Source organism: Aedes albopictus, chromosome 2 (genome assembly GCF_035046485.1).
Source record: "Aedes albopictus strain Foshan chromosome 2, AalbF5, whole genome shotgun sequence".
Classification (NCBI taxonomy): Eukaryota; Metazoa; Arthropoda; class Insecta; order Diptera; family Culicidae; genus Aedes; species Aedes albopictus.
This window is the reverse complement of record NC_085137.1, coordinates 366,734,832-366,742,121: the sequence shown is the minus strand read 5'-3', so window position 1 is coordinate 366,742,121 and position 7,290 is coordinate 366,734,832.

Below are 7,290 nucleotides of genomic sequence, written 5' to 3'. Positions count from 1 at the left end.
CCGTTGGTTAAAGTAAGGTTCTTGGGAAATGTTTCCGTAGCAAATAAAATGATAGGTGAATGATAAAGAACAATGATGGCGTCGTGGCAATGGATAGCAGCACAAGCAGTAGTTGCTGCGTCGGACGCAATGTTTTTCACTCTCAGGTGAAACCGAATGGCTTTGTTAAAGCTTTTATGACAACAAAATGAGTTTAAAGCATATTTTATCACGGCATTCTTAAACCAATGTTTGCATATTCATTCAAATGGTTATCTGGAGGAATAGGATGCTGCAATAAACCTATATTAAATGCCACATAATATCTGACTTTATAATTTGACTAGAGGCGACTTTTAGAACACTTATAAGTATAGTTTTAAATCGAGATCATTTAGCATATTTTAATGCTCCCTGTAATCAAAATAGCATGCTGGATGTAACAATAAAACCATTATAAGATATCACAAAAGCTAATTGGTTGCCAGATTGTTACTTGGGCACTTTTATGGAATCTCGTAGCAGATACGCTATTGAGGCAACTCAATAATAGCAGTTTTCCTACTTATGGTTTTGCCGACGACTACCTAACATTGTTAGTCGGTATGTGCATCAGCACCCTTTTCGACCTGATGCAAAACGCTCTTCAGGTAGTTGAGGGTTGGTGTCGCCAATATGGCCTTTCGGTAAATCCGAGTAAAACATCTATTGTTCTTTTCACGGAAAAGCGAAACCGTAATGGTGTTCGACCTTTACGTCTCTTTGATTCTGAAATCAATGTGACTGAACAGGTAAAGTACGTTGGAGTCATTCTTGATTCCAAGCTTTCCTGGACACCTCATGTTGAGTTCAGAATCAAGAAAGCTTGTATGGCCTTCGGGCAATGCCGGCGAACCTTTGGTACAACTTGGGGTCTAAAACCCAAGTATATCAAATGGATCTACACAACTGTTGTTCGGCCAATATTGGCCTATGGATGTCTTGTGTGGTTGCAAAAGGGCGAAGTGAGAACGGTCCAATCAAAGTTAGGCCATCTCCAAAGGATGTGCTTAATGGCGATGTCTGGAGCGTTCTCTTCAACTTCCACGGCAGCGCTCGAAGTTCTCTTTGACGTTGCCCCACTACACATTCATCTCAAACAAGAAGCACTTTCTTGCACTTACCGCCTATGGGTACTCGGTTTACTAGAGGAAACTCCTGTGAACCGCAGTTCAACACACACCTCGTTGTTTCCACTTTTGGTGAATTGCGACAAAGTTGTCCTTGCTCCAAGTGATCTTACAATTGCTTGTAATTTTCCATATAGGACGTTTTCCACGAAATTCCCTTCCCGGGAAGAGTGGACGTCTGGCTATATGGAGAGAAGTATTTCAAATGGTTATCGCTTGTCAAACTCAAATCGAGGATCTGAATTCAGCAAACGCTGTTCACCTTGTATGGGTACCTGGCCATTCTTCCATCGCTGGAAATGAATTGGCTGATGAGTTAGCTCGCACTGGAGCATCACATGACTTCATTGGCCCTGAGCCAGCTATTCCGGTATCCAAGTGTTGGGTGAAGCTTCAGATTGACACCTGGGCTGCCACTCAGCACAAACAATACTGGAATAGTTTGGAGTCATGTCGTCAAACAAAATTGTATTGTACTGAGCCATCTCTAGGGGTGGCAAAGTATCTAACAAATCTTTCAAAACAGAATTGCAGCATGCTGGTCAAAGCATTGACTGACCACTGCCGACTCAGTTATCACATGGCGAATATTCAACAAGCTGATTCATTTGCATGTGATAGCTGTGAATCCGATTATGGAACTTCGTATCATTTAATATGTAACTGTCCAGTTTTTGCGCAATTGCGTTTCCGAGTACTCGGGAAAAACTTATTAAGTGAAACTGACTTCAGAAACCTGAATCTTCAGGACGTTCTGTTGTTCTTGACCCGCTGTGGTAAAGAGCTATAGGCTCTCTTTACGCTTTATGCATTATCACAGTGCCCTTCTCAGGGCGCTGTTCGAATCCATTGTGGCACGCTTATGCGTTATTACAGTGTCCTTTTCAGGACGCTATATGAACCCATTGTGGTACGCTTTTGCGAGTATGACGATCCTATTCCCTTACCTGTCCTTTCCCATGTCCTATCCTTTTTTCCTTCCCTTCTCCGTCAGGTAAATGATGAATAGGCTCGTGTTCATGGCGATGGCACAAATTTCCCGAATGGAGGAGAACGTGCCTCTAGAGCCGACCTACTGATACCTGATAGCCTAGTGGTTAAGGCTATGGATCGCCAATCCAGAGAAGGCGGGCTCGATTCCCGTTCCAGTCGGGAAAGTTTTCTCGATTCCCTGGGCATAGAGTATCATTGTACTTGCCTCACTATATACAAATTCATGCAATGGCAGGCAAAGAAAGACCTTCAATTAATAACTGTGGAAGTGCTCGAAGAACACTAAGTTGAAGCGAAGCAGGCCAAGTCTGAGTGGAGACGTAGATCCATAAAGAAGAAGAAGAAGAAGAAGAAGAAGAAGAAGAAGAAGAAGAAGAAGAAGAAGAAGAAGAAGAAGAAGAAGAAGAAGAAGAAGAAGAAGGAGAAAAAGAATTCAGATTTTTCAACGATTTCTGACAGAAATTCCTTCGGAGAGATTTCTCTGAGAATTCTTCCAGGGATTCCTTTAGGAAATCATAGACTCTTTTAGGATTTCCCGAAAAAAGTTACCTAAGGAACATTTAAAAACCTTCCTTGGATTCTTTCCGAAATTGCCCACGGAATTCCTTTTGATTTTTAGATAACCCTCCAGTCATTTCATTCAATAATACTTCCATGGTTTCTTTGTGAAAGTTCTTTCAGAACAAAGAATCCCTCCAGAAAAGCTTTCATGGGGTTCCTCAGAAATTTCTCCTTTGTTTCTTTAAGACAGCCGTTTAAGAAATCTTTCACGAAATTATTCATGGATTCGTGGTTGAGTGGTGAGCGGCGTCTGTCGTTTTGGTATCTCGTAAGTCTCGGAGTGTGGTGTCGATTCCTGCTCCAGACGGGGAAAACTTTTCCTCAAACGGAAATTCTCCACTGGATCACTGGGTGTTTTATGTGTTGTCCGTTTTCTAATGTTGGTAATGTTCAGTCTGTACGGCGTCTGGCCGAAGACGGCGTAATTGTCTCTTTTTTTAATTAGGAAATGTTTTTTAGCGATTCCTTCAGAAAATCAAAAGTTCAAAATTTCTCAAGCATTCACCTCCAGGAATTTCCCTAAGGATTTCTTTGGATGATCTTCAACAAATTTTCTAAACTACACTTTGGAAATTCTTCTAGGGATTAGAATTTTCTCAGGAAGTCCCTTTAGAAATTAAATGTGAGATTCCTCCATGAGTTTTCTCAAGGATTCATTTAAGAAATGTTCCATGAACTCCTTACAAAATTGCTCCATGGACTCTTTCAGAAACTACTTAGATTAACTCGGATAATCGTATTTTTTACTCGTATTTTACTCGTGATCAATCAACCATTTTTTTTTTTTCAGATACCCCTCCTTCAGAAATCGATCTTTCAGGGATTCATTAGAAAATTTATCGCATTTCTTCAAAAAAATCTCCAAGTATTCTTCCAAATAAATTTTCTTGGTCTTGTTTTCAAACTCTGCCAAGGATTACTTCAAACATTTTTCTAGGAATTCATTTAGAAAATCCTTCGGATATTTCTCTAGGGAATCCTTCAGAGTTTTCCACAGGGATCGCTTCAAAAATTCTTTCAAAATTTCTTTCATGAACTCATCCAGTGATTTCATCAGAAAATCTTCCAGAGATTTCTTCAGAAATTCGTATAGGTATTTCAGAAATAAGTACACCAGTAATTTGTTCCGGAATTGCCCTATGGATTCCATTGAAAATTCCCGCAGAGATATGGACTCTAACATTATTACTCCTAGTGATTCTGGGAGGAAGTCTTTCCCGAGCAGAAGGGAATAGCAGCAGAATAGTAAAATATGTTATTTTGGCAAAATAACTGAGTGACGGAAAAAGTTATTTTTATGTTATTGACATAACATATCATGTTATAAACTTGTCTGTCATAAGCTACAATATAACAAGAATTATAACAAAAAAATGTTCCTGGAAGATCAGTTGAATAACACGTTTTGATAATTCAATAACAACTTAATAATAGCGAAGAAAAATTTAAGAATAGGGAAAATGCTATTAATGATTAAATATTTGTGTAGTCTCAATAACCCATTAATAACGGGACTTGTGCTACAACAAAACATATTATTGAAATGCTATTTAAAGAAAATATTCCAATAGCATGACCATAACAAAATAAGATTGTCAAACAAAACATCTTATGGGACGGCAATGCTTCGATAAGATGATAATACCAACCCAATATATAAAAACAGGTATTGAGATTCCGTTCTTATTACTTTGATATTCTCCTCTGCTCGGTTTTAGAGATTCCTGAAAAATTTCATACAGATATTTCTTATGATTTTTTCAGATATTCTTCCATGTTTTCCTAGAAATTTCTCCAACATTTCCTGTAAGAATAACTCCAAGACTCTCTACGATTTTTTTAGGATTTCTGGGGAATCACTTTGGAAATATTTTACGATTTTTTTTCGGAGGATTTTTTCAGAAGTTTAATTTATTTATCTCCAGGAATTACTTATGATATATTCCCTCAGAATACTTTCAGAAAATCTTTCAATAATTTAATCAAAAGATTTCTCCAAGAATCTGTAATCCATTTCTGCTAAGATTTCTTCTGAAATACCTTCAAAAATTTCTCCGGAGCTGTTTAAGGAGTTGTAAGGATTTCTTCAGGAATTTTAGCAAGATTTCTCTTCAAAATCCGTTTAACGGAATTTTTCAGAAATTCCTCTTGAAATTTCACTGAAAAGAAAAGAGATTCCTTCGAAAACTCTTCCAAGGATTCCTCTAATAATGCGCCGAAAAACTTCTTAAGGTATTCCCGCAGAAATTCCAACAATGCTTCGTATTAGAAATTGCTCCTGCGGTTCTTTAAGACGTATATCCTGGGATTCTTCAGGAACTGTTACAGATATTCCTTCAGAAATTTTTCAGTGATGTTCCCAAAAAATGCACTAAAAGGCTGGAAAAAATCTTGAGAGTATTCTTTAACTCAAGTCGTGCATTGAGAGGTCATTACGACCCCTAAACATGCACTACGTCAGCGGGGTGAGCGTCAGCTAATGTACGAAGAAAGTTAGGGAATTTTTAAAGAAAGCTCTGGAGGATTGTCTGAATGAATTGCTTAAAAACTCATTGTGTAATCTTTGGAGATTCCTAGACGAAATTCTTGAAAATTTTCTTCAGGGATCACTTATTTTCAGTATTGAGCACCCATGATGATGCAGAGGGTCGAATTGAAAGATCTCCATCCTAGGCGATTTCCAGCCATCGCCTTGACCTGTGGCCAGGTCAAATTTCTGTCGATTTCCTTTGCTTCCTTATTGAGGCTGTGCCGCCATGAGCCTTAGCAACCCAAGATTTGGCTCACGATCAAACGCACCTACCAGGATCTCGTCGATTAGCGATGATAGGATACATCATTGCCTCACTCAAGCAACAACCCGGATGGGATCGGACAAAACACCATTGTACAGTACTCTGCACGAAAATGCCCTGTACTGTGCTTCAATGAGGCCGATTTTTTTTATCTGTATTAACGAGATTTTTAGCCATAGGCTAAGTTCATCTCGGAACCCACGATTTACTTCCCTTCCGAAGGAAGAACTCACATTTTTTTTGCGAGTTTGTCGGGAGTGGGATTCGATCCCAGGTTCTCGGCGTGATAGTCAAGTGTTCTAACCATCACACCAGGTCCGCTCCACAATGAGGCCGATGTTTTTCCCAAGGATTCCCTTGCGATTGTGATTGAGACGGTCGAAAGCATTTTCTTAATCAACGAACACCAGGTAGACAGATTCATGGATTTCACTGATCTGCTCCAAGATGATACGGAGCGTGACAAGATGGTCCACACAGGATCGCCTGGTACGGAATCCTGCTTGCTGCCACCGGAGAGTTACGTCAATATTCTCCTTTATCCGATTGAGGATCACTTTGCAGAGGACTTTGAGGACGAAGCACAGCGAAGCAGTAGTTCAGATATGGCGGGGCGGGGTCAGCTTTGAGCATCTCGGCTGAAATGTGATCGACCCCCGGGGCCCTATTCGATTTCATGCTACGGTTGGCTGTTGCTATCTCCAGCAATGATGGAGCTTCGGTGTTGACACGGGCAACGTGTCGAATCCTTGGCGGATCATGCTGAGGTGTTGGTGGCGTGGCCGATATTTGAAAATGGTTTCCAAAGTGCTTGATCCAGCGTTTTAGCTGGTCAGCCGAGTGGGTCATGTGGCTGAGAACGAACAGTTCAAAGTAAAAGCTTCTACTTCTTTTTTTTTTTCTGATGACGGTATTCCACGTTAAGTTTTTCATCACGGTATTTGGAGTGTTAAGAATGTATATTAAGTTACATGTAAAATTTGCTCTGTAAAATGCAAGAAACTTATGGAAAGTTTATAAAAAAAGTTTCTCCGGGGAAAGTAAATCAAGCGAATCTAGTATGATTAGTGTGATTCCACAAAAATATTTAGTTAAACATAAATATGGAGAGGAGATCTTTCACTTCGATGGTTTGCACCACTCTGGTCGCATAGGACTAGAAGTAGTTAATAATAGTACAAGAGTGGAATGCATTATGAACTAATCTCTATTCTCTAGTAAGCATGCAACGAAACACGTGCCGTAGCTCATGCTAATACATCCGAAGATTCCAACCCGGCCGAGGGAACGGAACTCAAAGTTTGTGCAGCGAAATTCCTTAAAATGTAAACAAAGTCGTAATAAAATCGAGTGCATCAATTATTCCCACCTAAGCAAATATATCGCCACTTGCAAACCCGCCGTCTGACCTACTCTTCTCGCTGCAGAAACCCTACCCCATGCAATGGAAGCGATGCGCAACGAATAAATGTAATCCATAAATTATTACCGCAAGCCTTCATTGCCGGCAATCAAAAAGCTGTAAAACTATTTGCCAACAGATCACGCCGCGCAGGGGATATGCATTGCGAAACTAGCTGTGACGACGACGACGACGACTAGCGCTAGAGCCGACTTGATTCCATCCATCCAAGCTTCTGGTTCCTTATTGATTTCTGCTGCACTTAGTGCCATCCTCTTGTAGGATGGCTAATTGGGAATTGAAGTTCTCTATTACTACTTTATTTAAAAAAGACATGCACACCTACGCTATTTTCTAGTGATCCAATTGAAGCAGCAAATGAATGGCATCA